General features: G+C 46.2%; 1 long non-coding RNA gene across 1 annotated transcript in view; it reads left to right on the forward strand.

The window, feature by feature from the left end:
• LOC118455597 (uncharacterized) overlaps window positions 1-16667 on the forward strand; it is a 45739-nt gene extending 29072 nt beyond the window's left edge. Inside the window, exons 2-3 of the long non-coding RNA XR_004844195.2 lie at window positions 3275-3347; window positions 15606-16667. This is a non-coding gene — a long non-coding RNA (uncharacterized LOC118455597). The remainder of the gene's footprint in view (window positions 1-3274; window positions 3348-15605) is intronic.
• The last annotated feature ends 1358 nt before the right edge of the window (window positions 16668-18025 follow it).

The raw sequence follows: 18025 nt of genomic DNA on the forward strand, positions 1-18025 counted from the left end.
ATTACCTAAGTATCTCAATTGTGTGGTTGCATGCAGCCATCACACGTTAAAAAACAGATCATTTCTTGTTTTGTGTTTTTATTTGCATGCATCTGCAAATGTTTTGTGCCTTTTGTGTTCTTATCACGCTGTCTTCTCTAAATTTGATTCTGTTTTTCTTCTTTATTTTAACGCCAGTTTAAAATGGTCCTTTCTTGCAGCAGGTCTACAGTTATAACTTCAAACGATGTCCTAATCCACTATGAACATGAGCATCATATCATTTAAATAAAGGCTAAGATATGCACAGTAATATTTTATATGTTGCCGCTGCATCCATACTGGTGAACTTTTCTTTGAATGACTGCTACGCTGTGGAAACGAAGGTTTTAGATTATGTGCAAAATGTGAAGTATTTCTCCACATTTTGTGTTAAATTAAAGTAACACGGTGATTGAAAACACAGAGGTCGGGAGTCATTGCTACACTGATCGTCTCCTTGAAGTCAGAGCTGAGCAAGTAAGGCAGATGCTCAACAGTCTGGCGTTAAACTGAGTGAGGAGGCCGGCGTGTGAGATGCTCTCAGCACAGATCTGCAGTGTGGTCTCTGGTGGATACCTTTCTCTTTAGTGAGTCACAGGTCTATGACATACGCTTGTGTTACGGTAACAAACCACCTGACCGTGCTTGGCTACTTTTCTGGCTAAACTGCGGAAGCATGCGGCGCAGGAAAACACGCTGCTGACGATGCATGAGCGATTGATGCACTATGTCCCAGCGTGTAAGACAGAGCTTGTCTCGTCTGCTTGAAAAAAACGTTGCAGAAGTTTGCAGAAGATTCCTTATTAGGGATGTGTATCGTTTAGGTTTTATCCGATACCGGTGCCAAACCGGTACTTTTGAAACGGTGCCGGTGCTTAAAGAATGGAGAACACAAAATTGGTCCAAAAACCTCTCATGTTCAGCTGGTTTTTTGTAAAAAGATAACAATGTTAGCCTTTTCTGCAGCTATGGGGCATATATGGTATCACTCTTGGCTGGAAGCAGTGCTTAAACAATGGAAAAAACAAACTTTGTCCAAAAACCTCTCATGTTTAACTGTTTTCCACTTTTTCTTTGGTCATTTTAGCCTTTTTGTCCAGGGTGAAGGGAGTATCTGCCATCAAACAAGAAGACAGCCGCATGTAGCTATGATGGTGTTTGCTAGTTCACCTTACATGCATTAATGTAATAACGTGGTTAGCCTACTCAACGTAAATTACACACGAACAACATTAAGCTACTCACGCAGAGAAGAACGGCTGCTGCTGCCATCATCATTCTCATCATTTCTGCTACACTGGCAGGGCTAGGGGCCAGGACTCTCCTCTTCGGGTTTTTGGGGGATGTTGCTAACTCCGGGTCGATAACAGGCACCACACCCGCAGTAGATGTGCTCGGTGTGAGGTCAAATACGGCGCATTTCTCGGCTTTTAAAAAAATGCTATGTGTCGCCAGGTGTTTCATCGGATTCGAGGTGTTACCTCCTTTGACAGTATCACAGTATCAGCTTAAAGCACTTGTTGCAGCTGCTGAGTTTGCATCTTTTGCTGTGAAGTACAGCCAGACTTTGACCGCTTCGCCTTGGGCATTTTTAATCTGTAGCTCTGCTCTAAAAGAACGTACGTACCTGGACCCGCCTACTATCCTCGGAAACGTAAAATGATTGGCTAGAATTCAAAGTGTATCACAGCTCAGGAAAATAAAGCACCGAAATGTGCGCTGCTTTTCGGTCTGGTTACTACCGTTCATGACAGAAGACCGGTACCCATCCCTATTCCTTATACTACAGAGTGTCCTGTTTTATGTTTTTAATACCTTCCAGCAAAGCCACATGAAGTGTTTTATTTGATGTGTGACGAATTTGATCCAGTGTTTGTGTTTACTGAAAGAGCTCACATGATTTTGATGAATAGCGTTTTAAAACAGAAGCATGTGAAGTTTATTTCAATCAGGAGGTGCAGTGCGAGCGTGTCGTCAGTTTGTCATGTATCTAGACGATTTTATTTACTTTGTCGAGAAAAAAGACAAATCTGGCATCGGCACTGAAATCTTAAGCAACCAGCACGCCCGTGGAGTTGACTTTGGAAGGCGATAAGCATTCCTGCTCCACTCCATATTAGCCCGCAGTTCTCGTGTGTTGGGCAGCCTGCCAGGTAGAGGTTGCTATGGCTTCTAACACCGCCCTTTACACTGCCTAACCCCCCCCCAACCCTCCCAGAAGGTGCCAGATTTTGGGAGGGGGCAGGCCACGCTTTGATTTAGACAAAAGATGTCTTTACAGTGTCAGCAGAATACTAACTGGGAATGCTGTGGCTTTCTGGTAGGAAATCATGTGATCTTTCCAGCCAAGGTTTTGTGATGGTGCCAGGCGAGGCAGAGGGAGAGAGACTCACACACGGAGGGAGAAAAGGGGAAAACTTTGAATAATCATGCCAGCAAATCATTTTTATACAATTTTTTTCTCTCTTCTACTTTGTTTCGGAGAAAATGGCGGACGGCACATCGCTGAACTGAAGCCGTGTTTTCAGTGAGCTCTGTTCAGAAGTGTGCCTCGGTCTTTTCATCATTCCTCCATTTAGCAAAGTAATAAAGCAATGGTCCTAGCACCCACTGCGCATCGCTCACACCTAAGTAGAAAGTGTGGAGACAGAAAGATAGAAACATAAAGTCTGACAGAATAGTAGAGACGTAGGTAAGTGGCGTTTTCTGTTCTCTTATTCCAGGTTTTCCTTTGTCGCACTGCGGCCGTAGGAATATTCTGTTGTTTGGGGCTCTGTGGCACTGGCACAGTTAATGGTAGCTGACCGTGGCATGCTTGATTACACTGGCATCCCTCTCAGGCTCTGCTCTCTGCTCTCTGCGGTCTTGACTAAGTTGAGCTGAGCTCTCACCGCAGCCACATTGCTGTTGGCCAGGAGGAGGACCGCTCTGGCAATTCTGTGGGCTAGTTTGGGATACAAGTCCACAACAGATTGTTATTATTATGGATTTAATTTTGTAGCTGGGAACTGCAGAGACATATGACACTCCCAAACTGAGGCACAGAAACTTACCGATATACACACATTTGTGTTTGTGTTTTTCTTCTTTCCTGTGTGGATGTGATGTTGTCAGAACAGTTACCGACATCTAGCTGTGAACCTTTTTCTTTTCTCACAATGATAAGAGTCATTGTTAAAAGTGAAGCTGCAGGTCCCGGCAGATGCAAAGCATTGTGTGGTATTTAAAAGCAATTCTCTTTTCCTGTTTTTAGAAAAATAAATGGCCACCCTAGCGAACCCACTGGCCCAGCGACCCATCCTCAGAGCAAGACGCAGCCACGATGGGTAAGTTACCACAATGCTGTCACCGTCTGTTTGATGAACTTTGATCGTGTGGGGCGAATGTCTTGCTGCTAGCTGCGGTGCATTCACTGGCACTTCCGTGATCTGCGTGAACGCCGGTGTTCAGCACACGCGTCCTGCTTTTTTACACCTGCGTTGCTATAGCGAGACAGTTTTAGTCCTTTATTGAATTCTTTTGCTACTTTGGCCATAACCATTTGGCACAAACCCGTAGATCCGATCTTGTGGCAAATCTGACAGCACAAGCTCGCCTCTGTGGGTCTTTGTCATCGTGGTGTGATCGTCGTGCTCGAACCTTTTTTTTTCTTTAATAATTTAGGTTTTAAACTGCTCCATATATTAATATCAATCTTTCTCCAAGCGTAAACCTGAAATGTGGCGATAGTGATGAGACAGTTTGGCTTGAGGATGACTTTATTCACCCTAGTTGAAAATGTGTGCATCCGGGTTGAGGTAGTAGGTTGTATGGTTTAGAATTACACCCTGGGAGTTAACTGTACAACCTTCTAGCTTTCCTTGGAGTACACGTATGACATCAGTTTGCTGAACATGCAGCACCTCTGAAGTGATGCTTATCTTTAGAATAATGTAACTCAGGCTCACATGTGGTTTTTGTTTCATGGTGGGCCTACCAGCTCACTACGGCCCTGCTACAGCTCTAGTTAGAACACATTGTACGCAGGCTTACTGCTTTTCTTCATCTGCCTTTTAACTCCTAACATATTCAATCCTGATAAAAGATGTTACGAGTTGCTCCAGTTATAAACAGTTGTGAAATTCAGTATGAGTTAAACAGGGTGCTAAAAAATATAAAAAATGTGCCATATTGTCTTATTTTGAAGTGCTTTCTACTCGCTGAGGTGTAATTGTGTGGTGGAACCTATTTCACACGGTGATCGCCTCGTGTTTCATCTTCGCTTCATCTTTGCGGCCTAGTGTTACACGTCGGCCTTTTTCTTCAAGGCGGCTGCGGCGTCTTTCTAATGTGTGCTGCGTGCCAAATATTATGATACACAGAAGGTTCGCTGTAAACAAAGTATAAAATATAATAATCACTTGTTATATTTAGCAGATCCTCTGCGATTGCCGTTTGCACACGTTGTGCACAGCTGACTCAGGTTGGGTCTAATTGACACACCTAACACTTCCTAAAACTGTCTACCCGACGCAGCCCGACTCTATTATTGCAGTTGGATGTTTATAGGTTGTTGCCAAGTCTTGTGATACATTGTCCACAGTTCCATACTATGTGCATTTGTGATATGAGGTCCAGTTTCAGGTTGAAGCTTGCCTCAGCGACACTAGAGTCTCTGTTTACTGTGGACTTGTCCACCGACTGACTGCGTCAGACTACATCTGTGTCTGGCTTTCAGCCACAGCTTGTAAAATGACTCCAAAGCACCACACAGGAGAAAAACGGCCTGGCGAATCAGCTTGAGATTGTTACTCTTCAGGGCGGTTTGATGTAAGCAAGCTGCCTGCTCGAGCTGCAGCTTTGTTGTAAATTCTGCTGTAGTTCTTCATCGTTGTCATACTGGGGTTTTTTTTATTGATGACACAGATTTTACAATGTTTGAGGCTGAAGCTGAGCAGGCTGCCCTTCTGCAACCTTTGTCATTTATCCAACGAGCTTGTATCTTTTATTGTTTGATGCTCAGAGTTTCCATTGGATTGCGCTCATGCTTAGCCAGATATGCTGTTCCACTCTGAAGGATTGTCTGCAAAGTTAGCCTGCTTTTCCAGTGTGGACAGTTGTGGAAAACCCCTTACCTGTTTCCTATCAGTGCAGCTATTGAATGGAATTAATTGGCTATTTTTAGATCATCAGTAATTAAATCTGAAGTGAAACTAACGCCGTTGAAATCCAGCGATCCTTGTCAGCATCGCATGGCCGGTAGAGTCACTGTCATCAAACAGGTTTCTGTGTGGGAATATGATCCTGGTAAATCCCTGGAAACCAAAGAAGGCCTTTTATCTTCCATTTTGTAATCCCACTGTCAGGAAGATCACGCCTCCTTATTCAGCTACACACCACCAGGTTTCACATTGCTGCTGTTCTGACCCACTCACAGGAAGAAGAGTCAGAAGAAGTGTTGAAAAGTGGACAGTGTGCTGAGGGGATCTCATGCCAGTCAGCTTGGAATGAAGAGTTCGTTCAGGCAGCACCGAATGTAGCTTCTTTATTTAATCACAAATGCAAACTTTGTTTCCTTCGTCTTTAGCTCTTACAACTTTAACAGAGTATGCAGGATCAAGATGTGCCCCACTAGTGTTTATTTCAAGAGCTTTCCTCACCTCTGAACCTCAGTCGTTCCTCCAGATGTGTCGAGGAAAGCGTTGCTGCTGAGAATCGTGCTGCCTCAGCACTCTTCTGTCCAGCTGGTCATTGGTTCCAGCTGGGCCTTCGTTTATGGGATGGTTAAACAAATAAATTATGGGATTAGATAGGGCCGGTTTAGGTCGCTGATTTATTTTTTCTGTCCCCACTGCTGTAACAGCCCCTTTGAGAAGTACGCTGGCGAGCAACTTCAAGGTTCTTCAGATGACTTTAAGAATTAATAAAATAAAGATCGCCTTGATTGAATTTGGTGTGCTGCAGTCCAAATGATGTACAGCAGGAAGAGCTGGCAGCACTGCGCAGACAGCCAATCACGGAGCATCACATTTGCTCTACATTTCATCAGTGAAGGCAGCCAGAAAGCTAAAGAGTTCGTGTATTAGACCAGCACTAAGGAAAGTTGCTGAAACCTAGAATAATAATTAATTTTGGATGATTTTTCTTCTTCTTTGGCCAGTTTACAGCTGTTTCCTGTTGCATGTGTTCAGCTAAACGCTGCTGCTCTTTAAAGCTCCATGTGAAGATAAATCTCACTGAGCTCGAAACAAAAATAAACAGTCCCTAAAGTGAATTTATGTTACCGCCTGTGGAGTGGATGCGGTGTTTACATTGCGATCAGATTGCAGATTGTCCTGCATTTTTGTTTCGACGTCAGAGAAACGAGTGACCCATCGCACGAGGCTAATACACTTTGTGATACTCAAAGTTCTGCGAGGCGTTTAGTTGCGTTGCAGACGGTGACACTCAGGCGCAAAACACTGGAAAATCAGCCAACTGCTGCTCACATCTGTAATCTCTCCGAGAGCAGAGATTGGCTTCTTGCTTTTGACGTCACCAATGGGTGGAAACCTTGGTAACAAATCGTCTGAGACCAGAACGCTGTCGGTTCTGGCCAGAACGCTACCCTAGCTCCCCGACTCATAAAATCTCACTTCCCTATAAAAATGAGCAGCCTCGAGCACCATTTCTTCCCAAGGAAACATATTCCCTTAATGCATTCGGGTTAATGGCAAATGAATAATCATAACTACTTTCACCCGCCCCCCAAACACACACAGACACACACACAGACACATGGGGGTGGGGTGTCATCGATCTGTCTGGAGTGCGCCCCTCTCCGCCTGCTGCATCAGCCACTCTCCCCCTATTGATACGCTCTTGCCCCTTGACCCCTGGGACAGATCGATGCAATTGATTGGAGAAGGGCAGGGACAAGGGCAAGATCTGCTGACGGGCCGACAGCAGTGTGACAAGACATGATCGTCATTAATGTCCCGCTGGCTGGCTGGCTGGCTGGCGAGGTGCTGTGCATCACATATTCCCCGCCGCCCGCTCTCCTCCCCTTCCAGCCTCCATCTTTCTCCTTCACTCTCCTCTTTCCCTCCTCCTACTCGTGCTGCTCCACGGTCCCAGTCTGTGCTGCTTCAGCTGACTGAGATAACTCCATCAGTGGGATACCTGTCTAATGCTCGCCTGGCATCTGCCAGCACAGATATGCATCTCCAGGCTGCGTGGAGATATTCTGAGCCGAGTGTAGAAACATGAACGGTGTCATTGCGAGTGTCTGCTGCATAATGTTTGGGCTCATTGTGCGAGCTACTTCCCAATCACAATGGAGCCGATCCTATTTTCTTCAGCTTTGAAAAGCTGCGTCTTGATGCAATTCAAAGCAAGTGCATCAGAATCTGCTTCATCTCTGTCAAAACAACTTTATGCATCCTCTGATTGGAGGTGAATCCCATCCTAGTATTATACACGCACGCCCTGATTCTGAATCGGAGAATATGTCACTGATACACAACAGAAACTCAAACGCATCTGTTTTTTTCACCGTGTTTACTCTCACGGACCAGTTTCATCGCGCTGCGGGATTCTATTTTCCAGTCTAGACTAGAACAGGCGATGTTTGCGTGTATTGTGGAGGGGTGATGGGCAGGATAACTCCAGACTCGGCAGTGACACTGCTGTAATGGAGCTGATTGATCACCTATATGGCCGCCTGCTGGCCCCACTGGCTGTAGCATACAACAAAATCACCCCCACCCCCCGTCTCTGTGTCACCGCCACCATCGCCGAGCCGATCCACAAGGACCAACCATCCCCCATAGACTTCATCCTGGCCACGATTTTGACATTGGCAGCAGGATTTACTTGTGCACCTCTTCGGCGCTTTGCTCGCCATGTTTCTGTGTTTCTGCAGGACGGAGAGGTACAGACGAATTCGACATCTTTGATGAAGTGACATTTGCCGTGAGAGCCTTTTTCCTGCACTGCAGCAGAGTTGGGAAGCTGATGCTTTCCATTTGAATTAAAGGGCATAATCAATCAATGATAACATTTGCAGACCTCTCTCTCTTTCTCTGGCCCCTCTTTGTGACACAGGGTCGTAACCCTAATCTATCCACGGCGTTGAAGGTGATTAAGGTTTGAGATTAGCGCAAGCTGTCAAGGGCAGATCTGGTTCGGGCTGAATGAGAATGAGTAAAATGTCATATTTTAAAAATGTACTCTCTACGGGTTTGTCCCTCGGTATCTCAAACAAAGACAAATGTGTCACATTTCTTTCTATTGTTGAGGTTTTTAAACATTAAAATGACCAAATGATGCTTTGGCTGCAAATAGTGAAGAATTCTGGCAAACGGTGAAACGGTTTGATGTTTTTGTGACCCTTCGAGTTAAAAATTATGCTTGCTGAGCTCCATTATGTATATTTCCACATAGACACAGATGTAGTACCGGGCGGCACAGTGACACGTTTCTGTATTTTGCGTGTGATCGTGCAGCATCCAAAGAACATGATCTGAAAACGTAACACTTGACAAGAACGACGAGGAAATTCTTGGACCAGATATTTGCTTTTGTGTCTGACTCAAACAGCCGTGTGCCTTATGCTGCCGCTCGCTGCTGTCGAGCCTCGGTCACAATATTGTGACAGTGACAGTTTGTGTTCGTGCTTGTGCTGACCACATTGCTGTGTGTGTGTCTGTGTGTCTGTGTGTGTGTGTGTGAGAGAGAGAGAGCTAAGCAAAGCAGCTGGAGTGTCACTCTGTCTCACTGTTCTGTGTCTGGTTTTTGGGGTGTGGGGGTCTTGTTAGTTTGTTGCTGCCTACGTTGTGTGTGTGCAATGCCATTTGTGTGCTCTGTGTCTGAGATGGTAATTTTGTGTCAGTGGCTACCTCTGCTGTGCATGTGTTTGGATGTGACTGTACCAGCTGCACCGATGCTACGAGACAGTGGGGTAGCTACAGTGCATCCTCCACCACGGCCAACCAGTCCACTGCAGTGTGTGTGTGTGTGTGTGTGTGTGTGTGTGTGCTGCTGAAAAAGAGAAGAAATTGATCAGCACAGGGAGGAACGTGTTCACCAGCAAAGCCTGGATGGAGGGTGTGTGTGTGTGTGTGTGTGTGTGTGAGAGAGAGAGAGAGGGGGGAGAGAAAGAGCGAGGGCTGTCGCTGCAGACTCCTGCTGCAGTATCTCACTTTGGGCAAGCAGCTGCAGACAGGGAGAAACAGACAAGCAGACAGGTACAGACCTGGAGTGATGGGAGGGGATGGGTGGTGGGAGGGGGTGGGGTGGAGATAGTAATAGAAGGTAGGGCTTGGGGTGCAAGGGTCAGATGGGGGAGGGGGGTGAGCGAAAGCAAAGTAGCGGGTTCCGGCGGCAGCGGCAGCTAGAGGGAGCAAATGTTTTGGGGGTTCTCGTTTTAATTTTTTTTATATCCCGTTGTTTGTTTGGCAACGGCAGCGCGTCGCGTCGGACCTGCGACGGGTGCAAGAGAAGAAGAAAAATAAAAGTAGAGGGTGTAGATAACAGTGTCACGACATGGCTGATGTCCCATCGTCATGAGCAGGTAGGAGGAGAATGAGTAGTTGTGGTGGTGGTGTTGGTGCTGTGGAGGGGTGGGGGTTGAGATGCTGAGATGGAGCTGACAATGCAATTGGAAAGGAGGGATGCTCTGCGCTGGGGAGTAGTGGGTGGGGGTGAGGGGTGGCGGAGACGTCCCACCTCACTGACCTGCGTCTGGCTGCAGCTTCCCGCGGACACCTCAGCCTTTACCGGCACCCGCGCCGCCCCCCACCATTCCCCCCTCCTTTCTTCTGCCACTGCCCTTTTTTTTTTCTTTTTTTTTTTTCCCCCCTCTTTCTGTTCTTCATCATCCTCAGCTCAGAGGCGGATAACAAAAGGCGTAGTCGGTGGCAGACAGAAGAGTGAGCATGCGAGGCAACGCGTCGGGTGGCGCGGCGCATTCATTTCCGGAAGCCTCCACTTTGCCTGGCGTTCCCCAGAGAGAAGGAGACAGTCAGAGACATCTATCCGGCTGCTTTTTTTTTTTCTTCTCCTGGTCTGAGGAGGAGGAGTTGTGGGATGATTGGGAGGAAGGGGGGGCGGGGGGAGTGTGGGGGGGAGGGGGGGGGCATTCACTGGTGTGTTTGGGTACACGACCGGTGAAAACGATATGGGAATGTTTTCAGTATTGCTTTAGCATTTACTGCAGTTTGGCTTTTTTAAGTGCAGCTAAGGTCTGGATTGTGACTGTTTGGCTCCGGAGCTGCTTTCCAGTTAATTGTCTCGCCGAAGCGGCGTGCCTTTTGACACTGATAACTTATCGCTGTGGCGGCAGAGTTGGGCTGGTAGGTGGTAGAGTCTGGTGTCGAGGGTATTGCAGTCAGCAGTGGGAAGTGAAATATGGGAAGGGAGGCAAGTTTTGGTACCTGTGCTGAAGACGAACCCGCCCTTCTCTCGTTCGTACTGCTTTTGTGAAAAGATGTTTTTTCTGGAAATTTCCCTGCATTCTGTGTAATGCTGAGCAGCTCAAAGTGCCGTGTGTTTTTTTTTATTTTTTTGGCTTCAGTGTCTAACCGTACCTATCCGTAGGGGCTGCTGTGATGGAAAGCCAGAGGGTGAGGCTGCCGCTGGTGGCTCTCTGCATCCATCAGTCGAGCAGAGTCTGCCAGCCAGGTCCTGGTCCCGCCACCCTGGAAGCGAGAAATTTAGACTGATGATCAGCTGATGCTCTTTAGGACAAAGGCGAGCCCAGCTGCTTGGCTAGGGGGCTTTTCCTTCCTCAGCACAAAGGCTAGTTAGCACAGAGCAGGCAGTGCAGGCTCGTCTGTTTGTCTGAGCCTCTGCTTCTGCTTCTGTCTGGGCACTGCCACGAAGATCATTTAGGTCTGGCCGTCTCCGGCGAAATCCCTGCTTTGTCTTTCTTTGTCATCTCTGCTGCCTGCTGCTGCTGTCTGGTGCTTTGTTGTTTTTTTAGTGTATTTAAACATATGCCTGAAAATCTGTCTACCTTTGCAGGTCTTTGTGTGCACAGGAATCAAACCAAGCCGTCGAGGAAAAAAAAAAGTTGTCCGCAGTGGAAGAACGGAGGAACGCTGGAGCATATCTGTGCAGAGCTACTTTGTTTTTTAATTGCAGCCTGTATCTATAGTTTCAACTATATTTAAACTATAGACACTTTGTAGCTTTCGGTGCCTTTTGATAGAAATTTGGTACGTTTAAGTGGCACTGGTTGACGAAGAGACAGTGTGTGTGTGCATTTGTGTGTGAGTGAGTAAGAGAGAAAGAAAGGTGTCAGTGCCCTGCAGCTGACTGCGGCTCCTCTGTAGACTCTGTCGTACTTCACCTGCTCCCTGAGACCCTAACTTGTGAGCTCTCTTGATGAAAAATCACGGGTTAGGCTCTTGGGACGCGGGCGGACGGCACAATCGACTTTCTGCCGAATGTTCCACGTGGAATCGGAAAGAATCAGCGGCTGATTTTCTTTTAAAAATGCATGTATGGATGGGACGGTGCAGAGAATGGCTAACACATGGAAAGGAAATAGCTGAGCGCAGTAAAAAAACAGCACACATGTGAAGGGTTTGTTTTGTTGGCTCCTCCGTGACATCGTGTACGAACCCGTTAAGGAAAACTGCAGCACTGATGCGACTGCATCTGCAGGGCTGCGCTTGTTTGGAATTTTTTTTGTTTTTCCCCCAAAATCATGAAGGACGCCTTTCGTAATGGCGCCGGTACCGCCGCCATTAAAGCGAAAAGTACCCATCGATTCTGCACTGGGCTGTCAACCGGCACCGTAATCTCTCTTTGTGTCAACATCTGTGTTTGAATACAATTCTAGTAACACATGATCTGATTAGAGATGACAGGACACCAACCAGTCCAAACCACCACACCCCGGGCTCATGTTGATTAACCCCTGTCACCACCTCCACACAGCCAATATATCTGATCCTCCATTACCAGAGCAGTCACTCTGAAATTGATAAGTCTAGACGCTGTAGGAGCAAAAGGACTAATGCCACATCTGCTGCTGCTGTTTGGAGCACTGGAGAGCTAAAACACACAAGTTCAAAAACATTTTTTTCTTTACATTTTTCATAGTTGATAATTTCACGTATCTGCTTCATAAATTGATACATTTCTCAGCCAAATGTCAGAAAATCTTCAAATATTTTACGGTTAGAATATAAATTTTCTACATTAGCCTCAAAATAATTCTTCTAATTATAATTCACTTCTACCTTTAAATTTTTTTAGTTAGAAGTATGCACATAAGCCAGATACATAAACAAAAAATACTCTAATTACTTTATATCTTTCTATATTTAAATGATTTTAAAAGCCCCAGATTGTTCAAATCAGGGGAAATAAAGATACAATGCAGTATGTGAAATAAAAACCGATGGCCACGCTTTGAAAATGTGGAATCGGGTCAACAGAAATCGAGTTGCTCTCTTCATCTGAATATTTCTGTTGAAATCTGCGATTGTGGTGAGATGAAACGACCAAATTGGTTAATGATCTCAATCAATATTTAAACGGGAGGCGTAGCTCAGCGCAGACAGACGTCGTAATTCATTAAGACAGGCTCTTAAAGAGAAAAGGACAAGATTGAATGCTGAATAGAAAATGAAAACACTGGACCCGTCTCTTATAAACACGACTGTAGAAGTGCAATTACAATAAATTAGGTCTGCATAAAAAATAAATAAATAAAAATCGGTTCTTTTCCTTTTGTGCCAGAGAAAGGTGTGAATTCATTTACAATTACAGCTTGACCTGGTTTTTAAACTTTCGGTTTTTCCCAAGACGGCATGCTTTTCTGAAAACCTAATTTCTGCTAAATTACTCGTATTAGGAATACAGTTCAAAACAATTGATTTTCTCTCTAATGCCCTCCTCTCCATCTCTCTCCCAGTCTCCAGTCTTTCTCTCTCCTTAATTATGTTTTTTTTTTCTCGTCTCCCTATTTGGTTTCATTGCGAACAATGCCGATGCCAACTAATAGTCTGTGCCTATGCCACAGAGCCCCCAGCAACAGCTGAAGGAGCGCCATGCCCCATGAATACCAAACAGCCAGGCACAGTGCGACAAGTGCTGAGCAGTCAGACGCAGCACAGGCAGAGCGGAGCTGGTGCCCACAAAACAGCCAGACAGTTTTATTAGGGTCTGTCTGACACGCAGCAAAGTCTGGCAGCACCCGAGCCCACTGATGAAACAACCCCCCCCCCCCCCCCCCCCTCCAACAGTAACAAAGCAGCACGCTCAGAGCAATCCGCCAAGGATCCAATAAATATCACCCTGTAAAAATCAGCTCCCAGCTGGTTTGTAACTGCGCTCAATGGGGAATACAAACTTTGTTCAAAGTCAAACTAGTTCTCAATGAGCTACCGCTGAATTGATCTCGATTCTGCCATCGCACATCACACTGCATCGGACACAGCGGCAAAGACAGGAAGTGTCGTTCAGGAAAATGCTGCTAAAGCTTTAACGCTGTAAAAGTCTTGATTTTATTGAAAGTGAACAGATCCAAGCTGTAGGCATTTTGAGCAGTGCTGAGGGAAAACGTTAATATGTTCGTCATTAAAAGTCTTTTATTTTGTCAGTGTCAGTTTTGTTATTACTTATTATTGAAGTGTATAAAATGCGACTTTAAAAAATGGGTTAATTTAAATTAAGAGCTCCTGATTCAAATTGTTAAAACTTTTTTTTAATGAACTCTTAATTAGGTTGCAGTTATAGTAGATCTGAAATTGCCTGTCAAGGTTGCACTATCTAACAGCGAGGGGCAATATTAGCTTTTCTGTTTTAAAAAACCAAACATTTATGCACTGTTTATGCCGAGCCAATCAAAAGACTTTTTGCCGGTTTAGACACAGGATGTTAAATATTACGTTTGGACTGATTAAAGCGAAATAATTGAAATGGCTGCACGGATCGGCAGATCTCGTATATTAATATGTTGCGATGCGCTTTTATCTGCGCTCGTGTTAAACAAACAGCTGTCGGTGTGAGGTTTGTTCTTCTTCAAGGTCCTGCAGGAAACATTGATCCAGACCTTGAATAGGTGGAGATAAACTAAAGACTCCAGCTGATGGCCCGAGTGTGTGTGAGAGATTACGCTCCATTGTTCAGAGGTGGTCATGTAACACACGCCGCCGCCGCAGCTTTAAAAGCAATAAGGCCAGATTAACATTTATTCGGCACGTTAGGATTTGGGCTGGAGCCGACGTGGAAATCAGGTGGATTTTTGTGAATTAGATGCTTGTTTTTGATTTTTGGTTGTTTTCGATTGTCAGGATTTCCTGTTGGAGGATCTCTTATCGCAGCGGGGTGGGGAGGAGGCGCAGGTGGTGGTCGGCGTGTGTGTTTGGGGGTATCAGGTATGCCTGATAGTGGGGCAGTACAGAATGGAGGGGGGGGGGGGGAGTGTCTGAGTTTCCAGACACTGCGGCAGGAGGCCAGACAGTCACCTAAACGCACACACGTAGAAGTGCGTTAGCGACAAAGCGACGCACACAAATAATGGAGAAATACGCACATTTTTGCACACAGCCTATTCAATTTTGTTTTAATTCAATCAAGGGGTATAAATCATCGTGCCACTTGTAATGTAATTATCCTCACGCACAGAAAGCACAAAAGTTTCTTTATTATTCTCAGGGCGACGGCAGATAAACTCCATTAACTGTTACAGATTACAGTAAGTGCTGCGGGAGGCGCGGCTGTCTGTTGGAAGGACAAGCGATCTGTGCTGAGACTCGAGGATTTTCGCGGCGGGCCTGTGGGCACGGAGCAGGATTGTGGAAAAGTGGGGCCGATGATTAAAAAGCAAACAACAAAGCTCCGAGGGAGCAGACTGACGGCCTGGCGGAGCAGAGGTCTCGGCTTAGCCAATTGGAATGCTCGCAGAGCTGGTTTGTTGCGAGCGTTTGTGCTGTGCGCAGGTCCATTCGAGGGTGTCTCCTGGCCCTGCTCCCTGCTCGGGTCCCGTGTTTTCTCGCCATTCTCTCTCTCTCTCTCTGATCTGCGATTCACTTCGGAGGCGTTGCCAGGGAAACCTGGTATCTGGCTAGCGGCTTGATGGAGTTATTGAACTGTAACTGGCTGGGATAATTACGCTCTGTCTTGCCGGCTGGCTGTCCAGTGGCTGGGACTTGACTGTGACCTATAGCTAGCCGGCGTTGTCACCGCAGGCTAAATGTTTTTAACCCCTCGGCTGCCAGACGTTTGGGCTGTGGTAACTCTGGCACCGATGTCCAGTTTGAGTTTACACTTACTGGAACTCCTGCTTCTGTAGCCACGTCGTTGCTTTTGCAGCTAAAGATTCAGTTAAGCCTGCGACTAACTCCAGCAGACACGTTCAGCGTGCTTTCTGTTCGTGCTGAAACAGGCCACGACTCGGAATTCCTCATGTGTCCTCAAGTGTATCCACTGATCCTCTGAGCAGGTGGATCCTTAGATAATAAAACAGTTTCTTCAGCGTTTGCATGGATGGATTTGTATCTTTCACTACAAAAGGCTTAACGTTTCACAGACTCTTGTGTAAAAGGTTGGTGGAGTTTCTGTGTTCCCACATTTATGCTAAATTGCTATCATTATCTCTCCTCGTCTAGGAGCCCCGGCAATTGTCTGCCATTCTCCATGCTTTAAGGTAAGACAGATACCACTTGCATCTGCAACACCATCAACAAAATCCTTACTTTTCTAGTCTTATTCAGTCTGATCCGTTATGCCAGAAGACAGCAGCAGATGAGTTTAGTTGTGTGACTGCCTTGTTTTGCTTGCAGTAGAGGAGTGAGTCAGTAAAAGTGTCAGACCGCCGTAACAGACGGCCTGCGCGAGATAATTAGCCCGGAGTCATTTGGAAGGCGCTCAGCTCTGCCCAGGTGCCCACTCTGCTCAGAAAGAGACCAGACGACCTTTTACTCAGCTCCGTCCCACTGCAGTCACTTAAAACAGTGATGGATGTTTCCCTTTACTCCCTGCTCCCTACCGGCTCTCCTTTTCCTCTCCCGTGTCACCATTTCCCTCACTTCTGTCCTCTGCTTGCAGCACCTTGTTTGTTCCTTCTCCTCTCCTTGTTTTTCTACCCTCGTCTGCCTCTTACAGCTCCCATTCTCTCTGTTATTCCAAAGCGATGAGAGGGAAGAGGAGGAAGAAAGGTGTGGAGAAAAGGGGGAAGGGGGGGTTTAAAGTGAAGTGGTGAAGGAGACTTTTTTTTCCCCTGTCTTTTTTTAATTTTTAATCCTGCCAGTTTGAGAAGAGCAGACTCGAGCCCCCTCGGCTCCTCATTAGTATGCACCGGCTGTCGCTCAGGTGACATGGCCACTGGATTCCATCCCAACTGCAGGAACATCAGCAGCACGGTGGAGAGTGGGATAGCAGGTAAGGACAATGAGAACGGAACGGCGTGGAGGAAAGGAGACGACGAAGGTGGCGGGATGGTGCATGGACTTGTATACGCTGCTGTAATCCAAACCCAGCTTCTTTAATTAAAGCGTCTACCGCTGCGAGCCGAGCCGTGCGAGTCGAGTCATCGTTTGTAAAGCACATCCACGCAATTCTCCTCGTTAATGAGATATCCCGCACTTCTCTGTACACAGTTTGAACAATTCATGAATTCACGAGCATTAAATGTAGATGTTGGAGCGTCTGCTCTCTCTGCTGATTTTAATAAACACCTCTGTTGATTATGCTGCGTGTGTTTGGTTATTTCGAAATATAATATTTTTGCTCCATGTAAGCAAACAGCGGAGGAATCCTGCAGTTTCCCTCAAAACAGTTTCATTGTTTTCACTTGTGCGATTTTGATTCCCCGTGATATGTAGGATATTGGTTTTGTTGCCAAAGGCAGCAAATAGAGGGGCGTACTACACAAACAGTCGCACTCTGTACGTGTGTGTCAGAGAAGCCAACAATATGAGAATAAGGAAGGAAAAAAGTGCAAGAAAGAGAGCGTGTGTGTGTGTGTGCATGCATAGGTGTTTGTGTGTGTGTGAAACTGAGACAAACTGTGTGTGTGTGTGTGTTTGGGGAGCAGTGCGGCCAGGCTGCAGATATCATCCATCTCCCTGTCACAGGCCCAAGGGCTGCTGGGAAAGTGGCAGACAGCTCCCTGGCTATGACAACAGAGGCTGCATCCTAATTTTCCGACAGAGAATGCCTGAAAAAAGCTGCGCCTCTCCTCCCTCACCGCCCAGTACGGAAAGCCATTAACCCCTCGATCTGGGAACAAAGCACGGAGCTCGGCCCGGGCCACCGTCGGCCGCGAGTCACATCGGCTCCCATCATCCTGCAGCCGTAACTCCGAGCTGAAACGTTCCGCTTGAACTCGTCTTTCCGAAGCGCTCCGGGCCTGCACAGGTACAGCTGAGCGCGGCGGGAGCGCGGACCAGCTCTAAAGGTGGATCCGATGAGGAGCTCGCGTTACTGACAGATACTTGATGACAGTGCAGTGATTTAATTTGCGAAGTGCATTTTCAAAATAAAAGAGCTCGTGGCAGAAGCTGTTCTAACTGGATTACATGCTTTCTGCTTAGCCATGACTAATTTTGTTATAAAGCTGTTGTCAGATATTCTATGGCTTTTGTTACACACGCCAGCGCTCTCTAAGTGTTTCTGCAGCTCCTCCCTGGTCCTGGGAGTCAAACACTGGCACCAAGATTAAATCAGGACTCATTAACATGAAGGAAGTGCGTGAACGTTAGGCTTTTTTCCACTCATGCCGACTTTGGTTTTAAAGTTTCAGCACTTTAAGGAAAACCAAGCATTCAGAGCCGAGTTAAGACGCGCAAATGTTTAATAGATTCCAGGTCTGTGAACATGTGATGACTGATCAAACGTGCTTTGAGTTAAACACACAATAGGAAAGGGAAAGAATGTTAGTTAGTAAAGCCTTTTTCTGTTACATAAGTGCATCGTTTAGTATCCAGTGTGTCAAATGTCTAATTCGATTTTTTTAAGAGTTAAGGTTCATGTATTAATTTCACGAGTTTCACTAGAACTTAATGCTAAAATTACACACAGAGCTTAT

Source organism: Neolamprologus brichardi, chromosome 10, assembly GCF_056152115.1.
Source record: "Neolamprologus brichardi isolate AB-2024 chromosome 10, ASM5615211v1, whole genome shotgun sequence".
NCBI lineage: Eukaryota > Metazoa > Chordata > Actinopteri > Cichliformes > Cichlidae > Neolamprologus > Neolamprologus brichardi.